Below are 18,638 nucleotides of genomic sequence, written 5' to 3'. Positions count from 1 at the left end.
AGTCAGAAAGACTAGGGGGCAGTGTGTTTGTGCATGTGAAAATTTAGAACTATGGAAAAAGCAACAGAGGACAGGTTCTGTATTCTGTCAAGCACCCAACACATCCAAGGTTATTTGTGTGACCCTGCACAAGTTCCTTAACCACTCTGGCCTCAGTTTTCTCATTTGTAAAATGTGGATAATAATACCTACCACATAATGATTTTAAGAGGATAAAATAAATTAGTACATATAACATGTACAGAGCAATACCTGGCACATACTAAGCACTAAATAAATTTTAGTGATGATGATGATGGTGATGATGACAATGAGGATCATGATAATCTCTCATTATAATAATTGGCCATGGTCCAGTCAGCCAGTCCAAATAGAAAATAAAGTTTTGACTGCTACAACTCTTCTAGGGAGAAAGTGGATTAGAAATTTAGCTGTAAAGACGGTTTTGTTGTTCAGATAGACTGTGTACTATTTCATATTTATGTCAGCTTATTTACATTGTGTAGACTAGCAATGTTATTTTCTGTTGAAAGCAACCTATAACAGTGTAAAGGACACAAATTAGCCAACATTTTCTATGTGGAAAGACACCCATGTGCTTATCACAGAGGTTAATGAGCATGTTAGGGGACATACCATTACCTGAAAAGTTTTGGCTATCACCAAAAAAGTATCCTAGGAGCCATTAGAGAAACTGATTATCTTTACATGGCAATATCTCTTGCCCCTTACAGCTTGAACTTTAAAAAGCTCAAGAGATGATATGGCTTGAGATTAAAAGGCCAAATCGAGAATGTGCTTACACATGCTCAACTCATGCTTTGCAGATAGTGATGAGAGCATTTTAAAATTCTACTCTTACCTAGATGCTGTTATTTGTTTCCATGACACTGGTTCTGGGAATGGCACTGAGCACATTCAACCATTACAAGTGATGGATTAGATAGTAATTGATGTGTGTTATGAAACTCACATCTGGGCCTTCCACCAACTGAGAGTCAGTTTGATTTGATCTGGCAAAAGGAGTTTCAAAGCATTTGGTTTTTAAATTATAGTGATTTATAGAAAAATGCCTCTTAAGATGACTATCAGCTGGTAGCAGGTTGAGTTCCCAGAAAAAGGACACTTTCATTGTCCTCATTTCTCCAAATGGCAAACCTGGTAGCGTACTCCTCTTCAACGTGGCCTCCTGGGGCCCTCACTTATTTTTGCTGGATGTGTTCCTACAGGTAGAATTGCTAATACTAAGATTGTAGTTCACTGGGCTGTACATTTATTTTAGATTATTGGATAATATTGGATTATTAAAACTGTGGAATAAAGCACTTTAAACATAAAGAAGTTAGAATTTTAAAAACATAAGTTTATCTGGACAAGAATATGTTATTTTCTTTCTATTCACAATAGATGAAGAATGCCCCACAAACTTTCACATGACTTTAAATTCTACTTTCTGATTCTCACATTCTCTTTCTGTTATATTATGTCCCTAGCAAATAACCTACAAGCACTGAATACTATCCTCCTCCCTTGACAACTCCTTCCCTAATAAAGCTTGCAGAAATATGATCTCAGTCTTTTATTCTGTTGTTAGATTTTACCTTAGTATGATTAAGTTTCTGTCTCTATTTTACCTTTTCTGGGTATTTGCACTTTAGGCTTTTTATTTCTGGCTGAGATATAGGGTTTTCTCCCTTATTCAAGGAATTTCAAGCATCATTAAGCAGGAAGGGAGTCTTTCTGGAACTGGGTTAGACAGTCTTCTGATCTCATTCTAGACCTTCTTGTAAGTCTCTGGAGGTGAACCTGATTTAATCACACCGGAAAGATCCAAAAGAAAATCATTAGGAATCACACTCCACTCAGATATGGATGCTGAAAACCTGTACCAGGAGAGGAAAGACATGTTCTGGTGTCTTCCACAAAATATAGGTCTCCTATGTAGGTCTCCAGGGTGGTACTTCTCAAATTTAACATGCATTTGAATTATATGACATCTCGTTAACATATTGATTCCAATTTTGTAGATTTGGGGTAGGGCCTGAGGTCCTACATTTTTAACAGCCGCCTATGTAATGCTACTCTGATGTTGCTGGTTCCTAGATTTGAGTAGCAAGAGTCTAGAAGGTTCTGTTCTTCTAATTCTTCTTCCTTGACTCTTCTTGACTCTCTTTTTCCTGAGATGAAGCTTTTATATATATGTGTGTGTGTATAAATATATACATATATATACATATATATTTATATATACTTAATGTATAAAAGTACGGCACACTTAATGTTACTTTATTAGTATGATGATATTCCATATAATAGTTTCTTTAAAATAATCAAAAGATACCATTTACAAGTATGCTAGGTATTTTTCTACATACCAGACATATAAAGGTAAACAAGACAAACAAAAATCCCAACTGATGGAGCTTTCATTCTACTGGGAGAAGCGGAAAATTACCAAATAGTAAATAAATACATAAAATCATGCCAGATGAGAATAAGTGCTATACAGAAAAACAGCTCATGGTAAGGGGTGAGGAGAGTGTAGGTGCTTTGGTACGGTTGTCCTGGATGACACCTCTCCTCTCTTCTTCAAACCACAACAAAATGCAAATTATGTTATTATTAAATAAGCTAAAATTTAATTCAGACAGTAGAAACCCGAGGAAAGATCTATTGAATGAAAACAGAAAGTCGTTCTCTCTCACTACTACAAAATTTGAGTTTGCAAATGTAGCGTATGTTGAATAATATGGTTCTCCCGAGGAGTAAACCACTCCCCATCTGATGGCATAAAATCTTCCAGACTGTTAGGGCACCACTTAACATATTACCCACTGGCATTTCTAAGTAGGCTAGAACATTCATGAGCTCTGAAAAAAAATCAACCAACCTTCTTAAACAATGCTTAGTCACTTGACGGACTCCACTGTATGATCAGACGCTCTGATATTGCCTTCAGAATTCATACTGAACCCAAAAGCTTCCATTTATAGATGAAGATCCTGAAGTTAAAAGGATGACAGCTTTAGCAGCTTATTGGCCAAAGCTCCACTGGTGGTCAGGTGAAGAGCTAGGACCAGAGTGAAGGCTGGTCTCTAAATTAGCAGCTTTCTGGTCTCTACACTCTGCGTTATTGCCCCCTGACAAAAGGGCTTCAGTTGGTAGGATTTAAACAGAGATTTAAAGACAATGTTCATAAGATGTTCACAGAAAAGATTAAACAGGTATGGTAATTCAGATCTTTTATTTATCTGTGAAGATACAGAGCTGCATGATCAAATACTATAGATTCCTAGAGTGTCTGTTTTACAGCATCCGTACTTGCTTGGTGCAACACTCAGTAAATATCAACACCAACAACAAACTGGCATCTTTCAAATAAACTCATATCTTTCTTAAAAAATAGAATTGATGATGGTGCGGTATAGCTAGTATGTCCGGTCAAAAAATAAGCTTTCCTTCAGAGAAAAGCAGCTGGTGCTACAAGATGTGCTTCTGAAAAAGGGAAAAAGAATGAAGTAACTTCTAAGCAAGTTTTTCATTGAAGGAGAATGCTAAATTTGTGTCATTACTCTGAAAATTAGTAAATCAAGAATGTTTGTTTACATTAAAAAATAGAATTGATGAGCATTCAATAAGCTCTTTGGTGGCAGGTTTGTTGAATGGGTGAGTGGTGAAAACACCAGCAGCTCCATTTTGAGGGTTCTTAGTCCCTGGGCTGTCTACTTACACTTGCAAGCAACGTAGGTAGAAGCAAGCAAAAACCATCTGGGTAATATATCTTCGTTGTAGGTCGGTTTTTGTTTATTTTGTAATTCTAACCTCTGGTTTTACCACTACTTGATTTTTAGTAAGGGTACTTGAATTGTTTTGTGTTTGCCCTTACTTACAGTCAATGTACATGGAAAAAAACAAACAAATTTAATGTAGCAAGAATATTTCTTCTGTTGCTTAAGCTTTTCCTTTTTAATTTTTTTTTTTTTAAACAGTAAATCTTATTACCGTCTCTGATTATTCAGGGACTATCATATGAATTGTACCAGTGGTAATTCCTTTAGAAAGACAAAATTTCTAGATTTTTTGCCAATTGAAGTATTCAGTGTAAAAACAGATTTCTTCAAATGTAGCAAATTGTTGGTTCATTTACTAGCCATGTTTGTTTCATGTATTTGCATTTGCCAGACAAACACTGAGAATATATATTTTAATTTTATTGCAAAACCACCATTTCAAGGCATACCGTGAAATTATAATTTATGTTACTGAGATTTTTGTAGTTTTAGAATGATCATTTCAATTTAGCCCTGGGTACCTTATACCATTATGCTAGGAACACTTCCAGTTTAAACATATATAATTTATTTTTAACAGATTTTGCTTGGGGTACACAAATGAAATGTAACAGTCATTACAGAGATTGTCTTAGTTCATTTACTAAACATGAATTCATGTCCTCAGTTTCTCTTCTTCTGCTCACGGCTTCCTGGCTTGGCTTCTCTCCCCTACTTTGATGCAAATTTCAGGTTGAAGGACACATGGGGCTCCTTTTGTTGGGGGGGGGGAATGTGGGGAGAAATGCAGATGATCTTGGCATATGGCATGGGTATGTTATTCAGCTATTCTGAATATTTTAGATAGTTCCCTCTGAAAAATTAAATTTCTAAATGATCCTTCTTTCATTCCCAACCCCTTCACTTGTGAAACACTTCTTGGCTTCAAAACTCCCAAACAACCTTGATCTTGAAACCTTTCTTTTTTCGAAGATAATGGTTTCAAGTTTTGAAGTGATTTTACCTTTATTCAGAAAAAGTTATTAAAAACTCATCTTCTAATTAGAATCCTCATTCTCTCTCAAGTAGAACAGATCAAAGAAATGAAGGTGGAGATTCTGCATATCACAGCCTCATGAGTTTTCAGCAGGAATTACAGTGTTGAGCATATACATTTAAATAATTTAAAAGTATTATGTAATAGACTGTGTATTGAGCCTATGCGCAGCAAGTTCTGACCTCCAAATATTAGTGTTGTGTTTGCATTACCTTTGCACACCAAATCTTTGTTGCTTATTATGTATTGTCAAGCTTAGTACACATGGTGTACAAACTATTTCCTTTTTTCTGTACTTAGAACAATGTTTGAGGAAGGTCTCACTGTATAAAGCTGTTTGTTGCTTGGGCAGATTTTACACCATTTGAAACTGAAATTATGTAGAACAATTATCAAGAGTGTAACAGAGATTTTGGATTCAGCAAATAGGCGGGGCTCAAAAATTAGGTTTTCATCAGTAGTGAATAAATCTCTCTAAAGGATTAAGGTAGCAGAGCAAGCTTTTGCAGATTTGTATGTACTGTGTACTGAGATTTTATAAGATGCTTTAAGGAGCCATATAACTTCCCAGGCAGAAGCTAAAAATAAAGACGCAATTCTGTGAGCATTATGGGTTGTTAGGTGACTTTGCTTCAGGCCATCAAGTAAAAATGGCACATGCCATTAGCCTTACTGGGAGAGGATTTTAAATATCTTTCTTCAAAATTATGTTCTTCTTTGATTTATTCTGTGGTCCTTTTTTTTTGTCTTACATTTCTGAAAGAAACCTGTGACTGGGGTGCCCAAGGGATTATCCTTTTTGTAATGTGACGTGTTGAATTCTGTAACATCCATAAAGTTTTTCTTTGATATGGGATACTTTCTAAGCATTGAATTAATTGTGCTGCTAAAAACAAACAAACAAAAAAAACCTCCACAAAACTGCAGAAGCAGCACCAATTCTCTTAAGAGGGCAAAGAACTCAAATACGCCTGTGTGTCTTTGCAAAGCAGAAGCCTAAGGATCATACTGGAAAAACTAAAAATGTTAGCTCTGGAGAGAGTCTGACCTCTTATTGGTTGATGTTTTAATGGTGCTTCCAGCCTTCATGATGCCCATACCCTCTATTTTCTCTGATATTCAGGCTTCAGAGGAGAAAGATGAAGTGCATCTTCATAGAGAGACACACGGGCAATAAGAAGGTGGAAGTGACTTCAGTGGATGGCCCTGGCTCGCGGGCTCTCATTACATAGAGGCTAGAGGGGCACAATAAAAAGATCAAATTCAGCAGAGATAAATGACACACATCATCCTCTTAGCTGATCGATAATCAGCTTCTGAGTGTAACCACTGTCAGCCAGCTGTATCAGTCTCTCTCCAAGATGCACAGAGAAGCGAAGATTACATCCCTTTCAAGCCTGGAAGCCTTTAAAGTCAGAAAACCTATAGGGATACAGGCATGTTGCAATGATTTTTCTATAACATTACAAATGTCTGGTTTATCGATGGAAATAGAGTAATTTTACCAGTGCAAGTGGCATGAATTAAAACAAAAGCAAAAACCAAGATAAATTACGCCATATTGCTAGGCTTTTCCATAGCCACCCTACTGAATACTGCCATTTGAAGAGTTTAAATAATGGAGGACTATTATATTTTGATACCATACAGAACTTGCAAATTACTAAAGCGGATACTTCAGAACGAAGTCTGAGCAAGTATTGACTAGAACAAAGTCTTAGCAACAGCTTCCAGTGAAGCCTAACTACATATTTCATTTGGACATTTCAAGAATGAAAACGAGAGGGAACTTTTAAGAGGCCTTAAACCCTATCTTCCCACCCTCTCCTTCAAGTATAAATTTAGATAAGTGTAATGTACAGAACATAAGCATCCAAATAGGCTCATTTGATTATATGGCTTTTCTGTCTAGGAATTATGGAAACAGGATGTTTTATTTGATGTTGGGATATAATATTACTGAAATTTTTTGCTAAGGTTAATAAAAAGGAAATTTAATAGATGCATTAAAATGTCTGAAATAGGCTCATGAGTTAGAGCAGTGAGCTCACTGCACTTAAAGCCTGGAAGTCAGGATTCGATGCCACTCAACAGCTTGTGTGTGTGTGTGTGTGTGTGTGTGTGTGTGAAGTGAGGAGGTTGCTTTAGGGAAAGAAATTTCTTTGGGTCAATATTTTAGAGCATGTTGCTTCAGAGAAATCCCTATAAGTGGCACTTAAATTCTTTTATTAATAGAAGTTGGTATAAGAATGACAAATTTCTTTTCTGGAGGCCGTTTACCATCATTCTCATCAATATTTAACCACTGGGAAGCAGGGGAGGCCCATTAGGTTATCTCAAGGATTGCTTAAAAATCTGTGATAATTTGAATCAAAATTCAGTCTGAGAAAAGTTGGGAAACCTGTCTGGTGAGAAAGCTGTTCTTTTTTTCTCCTCCTTTTCCCCTCCCTTCTCAAAGTTCTCCTGATTTGTGAGCCCAGGGCAAGTTTAATTATAATTAGTTAATGTCAGTTAATTAGGTAATGTTCACATAGTACTTTGAAGATGAAAAGTGTTTTAGAAATGCTAAGTGCTATCATTATTAATATCAGCAAAGGGGAAAAATTAAGCATGCCAAACACTTTTAGAAACTGCAGAATTTGAACATGCAGTGCTTGGTGCCATGTGACTCGTCAGTTCCACCATCTCGAATCTTCCTGATGAAATGTGAAGCAGGCTTTTGTCTTCATTGTTTGGGTGTCCAGAGCTCCCTTTCTCCTTCACTGTCATATTCTGTCACTGCTCAAAGAGTTGAGTGAGTCAGTTCCTCCCAGATAGATGTACTGGAGAACATACTCTCATATGCATATGTGTTCACACACAGAAAGATCAGCCATCAATGTAAGCTCAGACTCATGTTTATTTCTGAACTCAGACATTCCTTAGGCTCCCACTCTTTGTATTTTCTTTCATCTTTCTTTCTCAGAAGAAAACAGTAGAAAATAACAAGAACCAAAAGAACCCAAATTGGAATATCTAATTTATTTAAGAAAAATGAACCTGCCAAGTAAAAAGTAGAATCTCTTACTTGCAAACACATGGAATTCTCTTAGTTGTAATTAAGATGCACACTTTGGAGGCATATGGCTCCTAAGCTTTAGAAATACATGGCTGTCCCATGCCACTTGCAGAACGTTTATAGGCCACATTATATCTGGATGGTGCTTCACACAACCTTTTATTAGCTATGCTGAAGAAAGTAGGTCAATATAATTTCTGATTTACACAGGAGGAAAGGGGACCCTGACCGGAGCTAAGTCCAGGCAAAGGTGGAGATACTCTTTGGAAAGGAATGCTAATTGGAGGCAATGCCTTCCTCCACCTGTCTTCCTAACATAAACTTTCCTCATAGATTCAATTTTGAAGAGGCTTATAATGAACAATAGGTTAAAGTCTGGGATGTTGGAATGAAATAAGTCAGTCTGTGTTGGTGGAGACACGGGCAGAAGGAGAGTTGAGAGCCTGCATTGCCTTCTGGCTCAAGACTTCTACGAAGCAAGTGCAGATCACCTTTGAGTGCTCCAAGGTCATGGAAAGTCAGTAGGAAACTCCTGGCTCATGATTCCTTATTTCTTTGTTTAACTCGTGGATTCCTTACTGCCTTTCCTTCACGTAAATTGGTTAGGTAGGAGAAATACCAGGGAAGTGGCATGGAAGTGTCTTGGAATTGAGTAAAATTGTTTCCAAGGGTCCAAATTGGTTTTTTACTGTTTGGTGGAGTAATTTGTGCATCTCACTGAAGGCCTAATGGACACTTCACTTTGGCACTTGGAAATAGACACATTCAGATCATGTTAATCAAACATAATTAACTTTCAAGGAAGGAGGCTGGGAGAGTGGGTCAAAACAAATATGCTGAAATAGAACAGGGCTGTATGCAAAGTCCTGCCGTTAAAAAAATTTTTTTTGACTGCATATCCATAGAATAACTATGCAGTTTATTAAAGCAAAACAAATCAAAACAAAGCAAGACAAAACAGCATCCACCCAAATTTAGAGACTTCTGTTGACTAAAACTCTATATACGTGCAGTGATATGACCTGAATGCAAAGTGCTCAGGCACTGAGGCTTCTATGTGGCAGGGGTCTAGCACCAAGGCTGAAGGAGGGCTCCTCAGGCTTGCAAAGGCCACTTCTCAAAACAAAGTTTTTCTGGGCTTTAGATTTTGAGAAAACTTGAGTGTTTTAGGAATGGTTGAACTGAGAGGGATTTAGCCTAAAAAAGGTGAAGTTTCTAGAAATATGATGGATGTTTTAAAATATTTCAAATTAAAATCCAGGCATGGTGGCTCAGGCCTGTAATCCCAATGCTTTGGGAGGCCGAGGCAGGAGGATTGCTTGAGGCCAGGAGTTTGAGACTAGCCTAGGCAACATAGCAAGACCCTGCCCTGTCTCTACAAAGAATTTAAAAATTAGCTGGATGTGGTATAGTCCAAGCTACTCAGGAGGCTGAAGCAGGAGGATTGCTTGAGCCCAGGGGTTTAAGGTCGCAGTAAGACGTAATTGTGCCACTGCACTCCAGCCTGGGTGCGAGTGAGACCATGTCTTTAGGCCATTTTTTTTTTAAATTAAAAAACCAATTTTTGAAATATTAAAAAGCCTTATAATCTGGAGAAGAGTTTAGGCTTAGAATGGCTGTGGCCTAGGAAGAGGTGATCAGTCAAGCTGTGGTTCTAGACTTTAAGGCCCTTAGTAGGTTGTCCCAGCCCTTCTCCCTCATGCTGTTCTTCACTGCTCCCTTATCAGAATTCTCTGTCCATCTACCCTGGGTTGGTTCACTGTTCCCCAAATGCACCTTCCTAGTCACGAGGGGGGCCTCTCTTTCCCTTTACTCTTGTCTGTACTGCATTTCTTTCCTAATGAATCCTTCTAAGTCTTGCCCAGTGTTTTTCACCCCTGGCTACATATTAGAATTACCTAGGCAGCTTTTAAAAATACTATGCGTGGGCGCCACTTCCAAAGATTCTAATTTAATTGATCCAGGGTGGGATCCAAGCATCAGAATTATTTCAAAGCTCTCCATGTGATTTTAATAGACCTGGGCCGCCAGTTTAGCTCTAACTCGACTTTGGTGACACATTCCTCAGTTTCACTTGTTCCTCTGACTGCCTGCTGGGACATTCACTTGTAATTAATATGTCTGATATAATTCGGTCAACAAAAACCAACTATCTGCTGTATGTCATTCATCATCCTTCAAGGTGTGTATGTCTAATAATTTCAGTTGAATCCTAAATCCTTTGGATGTGTTTTATATTCTTCACTCCTTCCTCTCTAAAACCTACTAAAATACCTTATCCATAGAACAGTGTGAGTTTTTCTTTAAATTATTATAGAAAATCAATACATATTTCTTTTTTTATTATATTTTAAGTTCTGGAATACATGTGCAGAACATGCAGGTTTGTTACATAGATATACATGTAGCATTAGGAGAAATACCTAATGTAGAAGACAGGTTGATGGGTACAGCAAACCACCATGGCATGGGTATATCAGTACATATTTCTTATATAATTGGCAAATAAATTCTGAAATGCTGATAGTTGATACCAAACTTATAAAAATCATTATATCCAGAAATGTATATTAAAAAGGGAGAGCACTGGCATTTAGCTAAATTATTGAGTGAGAAAACAAGCTAAGCACTTTGGGAGGCTGAGGCGCACCGATCACTTGAGCCCAGGAGTTCGAGACCAGCCTGGGCAGCATGGCAAAACCAGTCTCTACTAAAAATACAAAAATTAGATGGGCATGGTGGCATGCACTTGTAGTCCCAGCTACTCAGGAGGCTGAGGTGGAGCTGCGGTGAGCCATGATTGTGCCACTGCACTCCAGCCAGGGTGATAGAATGAGGCCCTGTCTCGGGAAAAAAATAAAGAAAATGTAAGAATATTTTGGATGCATTTATTTTTGTGGTGGAAGATATCATGAAAGGTAATTGTGATGGCTCACCAAAGTGCCATCCAAAACAGAATAACAGGGTTTGGCTGACCCTGGGAATGGCTTACCATGATTTTACTTATGGGTAGTTGAAACATGAGGCTGCAAGGTTAATTAACTGTTTCAGGCTAATGAGAACATCTTTGCTTTCTTTACTGCCTCAGAGAGAGTGGCTTTTTGAATCATGGAGCTGAATTTTGTTTTACCCTTACAGGTGGATTTCTGCAAGCCAGAACAAAATCTACATGCCAAGAAACTGATGGAATAACTAAACCGTTAATAAATTCCAGTGCCACCTAATAATAATACTTTGTATTTATATAGCGTCTTTCTTGGAGGAACTCAAAGCACTTTATGGGTTCTGAAAGTTAATCAAGTTGGGAATTTTTCAGTCATTGTGGGAGTGAGAACCAGGCCTACAGATCTCCAAGCTGTAAGCTGGCTTTCCTTATTTACACATGTGCACCCTGTTAATGTGGGGACTTCAAAAAGTCTGAGGCTCTGTGGCCTTAGAGAAGTTGTAACATAAGGTGAACTGAAATCCATTTCTGGTCAGCTGGTATAAGGATCCAAACAATGTTTAAAACATTTTAACAAATGAAAACATTAAAAAAAAATCATATGCAGCTGTCTGGCCTTACTTTGTCCCCATGACAATTGCTGAAATATAATGATCCCTGTGTTTGTGTTTCTAGTTATTATAGGAATAATTGTGAGGTGAGTGAGTAAATTCTACATTTTTATTGATGGGCATTTTCTTGTTTTTCTCTAATATGTATAAACTTTGAATAATAACGGACTGGGGAAGTAGCAGTTTCTACAGCATGGCGAAGGGTAAGAGGATAAAAATAAATATCTTGTGACAAGAGTGTTAAGTGGTGGCTTGATTATTTTCATAGCAATTAGGGTATCATTTCATAGAGAAGCTCTTAAAACAAGAGTCTTTAAACATGAAGAAGAAATGTACCCTGGGATGGGATTTTAGAAATTTTGGTTAATAATGAGGATCATGCAAATGATCCATGTCATTGGAGACTGATAAGTTGTATGAACGTAATCTTTACATCTGTGCACCCTGGGCTGTTTCTGCCCTTGCTTAGGTTCTCCTATCGTACCACTTGGTTGACAAAGACTTGATTGTTTATTGTAGAGCTGGGTTTTGTCTAGGCAACTGCTTGCTTTTTCTGGGGTCCTAGGGACTTGAAATGTGTTCCATGTAGCAAGGTTTTATGTATCCTTTAAAGAGGCAGATGGAGTTGACTTTGAGCATCTGCCATATTGTAGTGGAGTAGATCTTCTAAAATTAGAATATCAGCTCTTCGTTCAAAGAGACTTTGTAATTCCATGTACAGTGCAATGAACATTCCTGGGCTCAGTAGACATTTGTTGACTGATTTTTTAACTATAGGGTTTCCCACAGGGATAGGAGTAGCTTTGGTGATGGTCAAGACGATTTTAGATGGGGCTGAGACCCATCACGTAGAAAGTTATTAGTTTTCCGATTCTCTCTATATATTTTTTCTGATTATTTAATGGGGGTAGCCTTATTTGGGTATTGATATGTCTTTAATTATTTAGTTTTTGGTGTAAAGCATGCTAGTTATCCATTTTTCATAATGATATAAAGTTTGTTTTATAATAAATTTAGGTAGAAAAAAATGAAAATATTTATAGAAAAATATTAAGTAAACAATAGCCCAGGCAGTGTGTGTAAATGTCAAAAATTGGTTTATGAGAATGACAGAATTCCCTTACTACTTGGGTTTATTCCTAAATTTAACCATTGTTTTCACTTTCTATATTTTTATTGGAATTACCTATGACTAATTTGACTTCTCACTACTCCTAGATTATATGATTATGAATGGTAAAAAATCATAATTTTCTTTAAAATTCTTACTAATTTTCTAGGTACAGGAATATGTTTTTCTCAGGGATCTTCAGCAGAGTTAAGTGTCCACTGTATTTAACGAATGAACCTTTCATGCATGTGTTTAGAATAATATAATCAACGTACCATTTTGGGAAGATTTGGAAAATAGTCCCTCTATGTTCTGTGGTTCAGATGTGGAACTGCTACACAAGAAAGGTTTCGAAGTTGTTTTTGTTAAGTTCAACCAATTTAGCTTAATTATCTTTGCTTTGAGAACATTTGGTCATGCAAAGAGGGTGAAGAAACATCAGGGAGAGGTGGGAAAGAAAAGTGTAGAGGGTGGAGAGAAGGCAGTGAGCGTACAAAATGGCAGGGAGGGAGAGAAAGTGAAAGTAAGTCATCCAACAAGAGCAGAGGGAGAGAAACTACGTAAAACAATGTAAAAACATTCTGTGAATTAATATGTTTGTTTGCAGAATATGTGTTGATAAGGACTATTTTTAAGTCTGTTGAAATATGGATAGATTTATATCCTGATAGTGTTGCTCTCAGGCACTCAGAGTTTCAAAAGAGGAGGCAGACCTGGACTGAAGTTCTAGTACCTGCCGTTAGCTTTGTGACCTTGGGCAAGCCCTGTAACTTTGCTAAACCTCAGCCCCCTATCTCTAATATGCAGTGATAGTATTTGCCTTCCAGGATTGCTGGTAGTAGCAAATAATACTTGGTTATTATGAGAAAGTAGGGACTCTCTTACAAAACAACTAACAAGTGCGTTGTAGAGCTGGAATCACCAGACCCCCCAAAACAAACAGGAAACAAGGTCTTAAACAAACAAACAAACAAAAACAACTAACATATTCTAAAGGAATGTGAGGTTCTCTGTTCCTTTCCTCAGAATGTGATCCCTTCCCTCTGCAGCCTTCTGCGTTTCATGTTGGTGATGCTCTCTTCCTGGCTGCAGAACAGGCAGCCTGCTGCTACTGAGGCGAGCTCATGACACTATGCTCCAGAGTCTGCTCTGACCTCCATTCCCTGACCTCCATCTGGGGGAGTGGCCATAAGCCTAAGCCAAGCTGGAGTGAGGCTTTTGAGACAGGTGCTATGATGTATTTGTTGTGTGTAGGGGGGTGTAAAAGTGAGCTACAGAAGTTCTTCCCTGGGCTAAACTGTGGCATAACTGAAGTTATTTCAGGCATTCCTTTTTGCCCTTTTCTTCTTCCACAGGAGACCTTCTCAGGTACACAAGATTGTTGTCTTGTATCTCCTCCCTGTTATCACTCAGTCCTCACCCTTACACTGAAACCACTTTCAAGAAAGCAGCCATTTAGACCTTGTGTGAAATCAGGGTAACATTACCTTTCCCAGGTGTGTTTGCAATTTGAGTTGTTTTTTTGTTTGTTTGGTTTTTTTGGCCAGTTGTGGCACTCTGGCCCTCTTAAAGGGATTTCAGACAATTCCAGAACTTTCTGAAAAAGAACCTATGTGGGTAGGTCTTATAGACAGAATCCTGGAAGAAAACCACACACTCATGTCCTGGGAGTTCCCTGGGCCTCTCTCATAGACCTCAAGGCCGATGTTTCCAGGGCAGACCTCATTTCAGATATTCTGGTCTGTACATCACACCATTTTTTGGGTTGTTTCCTGGGTTCTGTTTGGGAAATGTAATTATGTTTGGTGCATAGTAGGCACTTAATTCTTATTTTTATGGGTTTGTTAGATGGCAGGGTATGTAAGTGCCTCTATCTGCTGGTCGTAAGTTGATCCTCTTGCCCTTCCTTGGGGTAGCAACAGTTCCTGATCCTCTTCAGCCATTCATGGTTAGGGTGCTGTAGTTTGCTAAGCACATTTATAGTAGGCTCAGCTCCACGCAGTAATTCTGTCTCTCTGTCTGTCTGTCTGTCTGTCTGTCCATCCATCCATCCATCCATCCATCCGTCCGTCCATCCATCTAATCTAGCAATCGTCTAACTGTTCATTATAAAGAGAATAGAGGGAAGGGCTTGAAGCCTTTCAGACATTTTCTCTAGACAGTTCAAGATTTCGGATGGCTCTGCTTACCTTCCCTGGCCTTCAAAAAACTGGGCTTCATAGCTTTTAGGACAAAGTGTGAAACGCTGGCACTTTTAACAGGGCTGCATAATGGAAAGGCCACTTGAGATTTGCTGTTGCAGGCTGCTAGTGTTTCGTTTTGATGTTATGGCTGCTGTTCTGGGTTTTAAATATTTTAATGAAAATTTTTATTGTGTTTGTGGACTGGCTTTTAGCAAAGACTGCAGTTTTAAATATTCTAATAAATGAATGGGAGGTGTGTATAAAAAGAATTAAAAAGGAAACCTAGTTAACCCATACTTACAGGATATTCCATAAACCATGATCGAATCTGATGTTTAAAAGGTGAAGTGCACGACTAGGTACTGGAGGAGTTGATGATGCTTTTCTTCCAGAACTAGTATAACCACAAAAAGTCTGCACATTCTTAGGTGGTTTGGTGAGTATTTGTTTCTCTCTTATTTTCAAGTGGATTATTATTGTTGTTGCTGTTGCAATGGAGTCACCATGGTTCAGAGCTGTGCCTGGTTACACACAGAACAAAGAACATGAGGAAAGGGATGACTTACCTAGAAAACCTAGCCTGTGTAACTATCTTCTGCCTCTTGCAAATAAGTGATGAAACCTTATCTACCTGTTTATAAATTTTACGAATAGGCCTAAATACCTAAACCTGTGTAGAAAACATTTCCAATGAGCAATACAGTTCGTTTTGGGAATTGTACTCCTTCCTCCCACTCTGGTTTTGGTGCCTTAGGGCCTTTCCATAAAAAGATGAACTTATGCAATCTAGCTAGGTGGTTTTCACAGTGCTTTAAAAATGCATTCTCTTTTTGGTGTCATGGTGCCAGGAGCGCTGTAGGAGAGTGTGGGCTTATCTTTTCCCTGCTCCCAAACATCGAAAGATAAGATGGAAAATAATTATGAAAAGTGATGGTGCCGGTCATTTCTCTGTTTGCTCTCAGACTGATTTCTTGTTCTCAGCCTCTGCCCTGCCTAGTCAGGGTCAGCCATAGAGAGGCACAGGCAGGAAATTACATAGAGGGAGGAGGGGAGATACTGGCTATTCTGCCAACTCTCTGCCTCAGGTAGCATCTCCAGCAGTGTTTCTAACTTCTAAACAGGCTCTGCCATTGTGCCCCCACACCCCGCCCTCACAAGCTTGTTAGATCCAGCTTTTTCCGCGCTTCTCTGTCTGGGTTCTGGTACTACCTACCTCCTCCTGCTACCTCCTCCCACTTGTAGTAACAAAACCCCAACACATTATTTTCTGATTATACATAATGCATGACCATTGTAAAAAAAATGTAAACAGCATAAAACTATAAGAAGAAAAGTGTCGAATTACCTGAAATCCTACTATCCAGCAGTGACCATAATCAACATATTCGTGTATTTCCTCCCTGTGTTTTGGGAAACATTTAGATGCTACCAGTGGCTTCTCGGGGCTATAATTTGTGGATAAGCTTCTGTGATAAGAGCCTGTGCTACCAGAGAATATCAGGCCAGTTCCCAGGATGATGGGCACAAATGCAAAAAAACAGCAAGTCATGGATTTGAGACTCTGACCCTCTACCAAATTGTGTGCACGTGCGCGCGCGCACACACACACACACACACACACACACTTCAAAACCCGGTTGCCTTGAAGGCCACTTTCAGAGTAAATGTCCTTGGAAGAAGCCCCATTTTGCATGTTTTTCACCGCAGGTGGATACTGAACAGCTTCAGAGGTTTATTTCCAAAGGAAAGTAGGCTTCTGCAGCAACTCAAAGAGGTCTACAAGCAACTATGCTCCTTGAGCAGAATAACAGCAACAACAAACCCTGTATTTGGGTGGTAACTTTCTTCAGATGAGCTCAAGGTGTTCTGGCAGTATCTAAATTACTGTGGGGAAGTTGTTTTTATTTCTTCTTGTGGATGGGAAATCTGGGGCCAGTGAGGCAACCATGTGACCAAAACCCACTGATCCAACATCTTCTGATGCTTTCTGACTCTGAGAAGCTTATAATTTCTCAGTTGTAGCCCTGGGCCCACTTCCAGAGATTCTGATTCCATAGGTTCTGAGATGAGGCATTTCCCCAAAGCTCCTCACGTGTTAATGTAGAGCTAGGTCTAGGAACTCTTGCTATAGGAACGTTGTTATGTTCACATTCACTGGCCTGGTAATTTAAACCCATGTGGTGCATGGCACAGGCTGGTCTTTATAAAATATTGGGAAACTTTGAACTGTCAGTTCTTCCATCTTAGGGTAATCAAACTGGAGATATTCAGGCCTTTCTTGTCCATGATCGGTCTTCCTGCTTCTGGTTTTCTGTACTTGCCGTCTTGCTCCATTGGGTGCAAGTGACTCTCATCATTGGGAGGCAGAAGGTAGGTCCAGACCTGTGATGACGAAGACACAAGTTCTCGGTAACGCTGGGAACAGGTCACAGTTCCTCTCTGGATCCCTCCTATCGCCTCTTGGGCCTGCTGGCTCTGGTGTCATAGGTTTCCCACTGTGCTCTACCCCAGCTTGTCTTCTCTGTCAGCATACATTAATAATAAAAGGATATAAAAAATGTCAGACTCTCCTTCTCTCTTTCAAACACCTTAGTCCTAGGCCTAATTTCTTTGGTGCCTGTGTGGTTAGCTAATCTGAATTAATATGTTACTGGAGAAAAATTGATGTATTAGATTCTACTGCTGCAAAACTAACTCAATACTGAGCTGCTTTGCTTAAAGCAGCAAGTACTTATTATCTCAAGTTTATTTGGGTCAGGAATTTGGGAGGAGTTTAGTCAAATGGCACTGACATGGGTCTTTCCTGATATTGGCTGGGGCTTCAGTCATCCTTGATCCTTGGCAGCAGCTGGGGGATCAGCTTCTAAGATGGCTCACTCATGTGGCTGTTGGCTGGAGTCCTCAGTTCCTGGTGGGCTGCTGCTGTCAGGACACCTCAGTTTCTTTCCTTGTAAGTGGCCCCACGGGGCTGCTTGAGTATCCCCATGGCATGGCTCTCCCTAGAATGGCTGATATGAAAGAGAAATAAGATGGGAGCCACTCAGCCTTTTATGTCCTAATCTCATGACAGTGTTGCTGTCACTCTACCACACTCTTTTTTTTTTTCCCCCAAGACAGTCTTTTATATTTCACTATATTGTAACTTTCCTTTTGGAATACAGAGAAACGTATCATAGCTAATATCAGTGGTTTGAGTTTCTAAATAGAAATTACACAATCCATGCAAGAAAATTTAATAGCACTTTCTACACAGATGCCAAAACAATCTGCTCCAAAACTACAAGGGTAAAAATAAGTGATTGGGATTTGCATGCACCCTTAAAAATATGCCCCTTTTACCAGTCCCCAATATTTTACTTCAAATAATTCTGTTTTCTTTAAAAATAATATAATTATAAAGACTTTCTGTAGAATCCTAGCCTATTTAAAATGGGCCAAGTGCAGGAACATGGCTTTAAGTAGAAGCTTTTCTGTGGTTAATCTAGTAACAGCATGTATAGTGATTAAGATAAAAAAGAAGGATAGGGGGCGGAGCAAGATGGCCGAATAGGAGCAGCTCCAGTCTTCAACTCCCAGCGCCAGCGACACAGAAGACCGGTGATTTCGGCATTTTCAACTGAGGTACTGGGTTCATCTCACTGGGGAGTGCCGGACGATCGGTACTGGTCAGCTGCTGCAGCCCGACCAGCGAGAGCTGAAGCAGGGCGAGGCATTGCCTCACCTGAGAAGCGCAAGGGGGAAGGGAATCCCTTTTCCTAGCCAGGGGAACTGAGACACACAACCCCTGGAGAATCGGGTAGCTCCCACCCCAATACTGCGCTTTGAGCAAACAGGCACACCAGGAGATCATATCCCACACCTGGCCGGGAGGGTCCCACACCCACGGAGCCTCCCTCATTGCTAT

The sequence above is a fragment of the Theropithecus gelada genome, chromosome 12 (assembly GCF_003255815.1).
Source record: "Theropithecus gelada isolate Dixy chromosome 12, Tgel_1.0, whole genome shotgun sequence".
NCBI classification, from domain to species: domain Eukaryota; kingdom Metazoa; phylum Chordata; class Mammalia; order Primates; family Cercopithecidae; genus Theropithecus; species Theropithecus gelada.
This window is presented reverse-complemented; position numbering follows the sequence as displayed.